This window comes from Arachis ipaensis, chromosome B05 (genome assembly GCF_000816755.2).
Source record: "Arachis ipaensis cultivar K30076 chromosome B05, Araip1.1, whole genome shotgun sequence".
Lineage (NCBI taxonomy): Eukaryota > Viridiplantae > Streptophyta > Magnoliopsida > Fabales > Fabaceae > Arachis > Arachis ipaensis.
Genome location: NC_029789.2, coordinates 112,636,466 through 112,637,396, shown reverse-complemented (window position 1 = coordinate 112,637,396; position 931 = coordinate 112,636,466).

Here is a 931-nt window from a genome sequence, read left to right as displayed (position 1 = left end):
GTTAGCTTAAGATAGAGATTGTGTGTCAATCAAGTGTGGGGAAATGTGGGAACTTTGGTTGATGAGAATGTGTATTATTTTTATTGACAACAAATTTGAGAATTTGGGTGCTACTCGTGCAAAATTAGGAAAACCACATGCATTGATATACTATGCTTTTTTTAATATATATATTTATATATATATACAACATAAATAAATAAATAAATAAATGTGTTTGAATGGAAAACATAAATACTTGCATTAATTCATCGAGACACAGCAGAGCTCCTCACCCCCAACAATGGAGTTTAGAGACTCATGCCGTCAAAGAGTACAAAATTTAGATCTAAAATTTTATGAGATACAAAATAAGTCTCTAAAAGTTGTTTAAATACTAAACTAGTAGCCTAGGTTTACAGAAAATGAGTAAACTCTGATAGATGGTGCAGAGATCCACTTCTGGGGCCCACTTGGTGTGTGCTGAGGCTGAGACTTAAGCAATTCACGTGCATAAGGCTGTTTTGGACGTTCAACGCCAGGTTTGGATCCATTTCTGGCGTTGAACTCCAACTTTTGATCCTTTTCTGGCGCTGGACGCCAGAATTGGGCAGAGAACTGGCGTTGAACGCCAGTTTACATCATCTATCCTTGTGCAAAGTATGGACTATTATATATTTCTGGAAAGCCCTGGATGTCTACTTTCCAACGCAATTAGAAGCGCGCCATTTCGAGTTCTGTAGCTCCAGAAAATCCACTTTGAGTGCAGGGAGGTCAGAATCCAACAATCAGCAGTCCTTTTTCAGCCTGAATCAGATTTTTGCTCAGCTCCTAGCTCCCTCACCAGAAAAATACCTGAAATTATAGAAAAACACACAACTCATAGTAAAGTCCAGAAATATGAATTTTTCCTAAAAACTAATAACTAATGACTAAAAACTAACTAGAATAT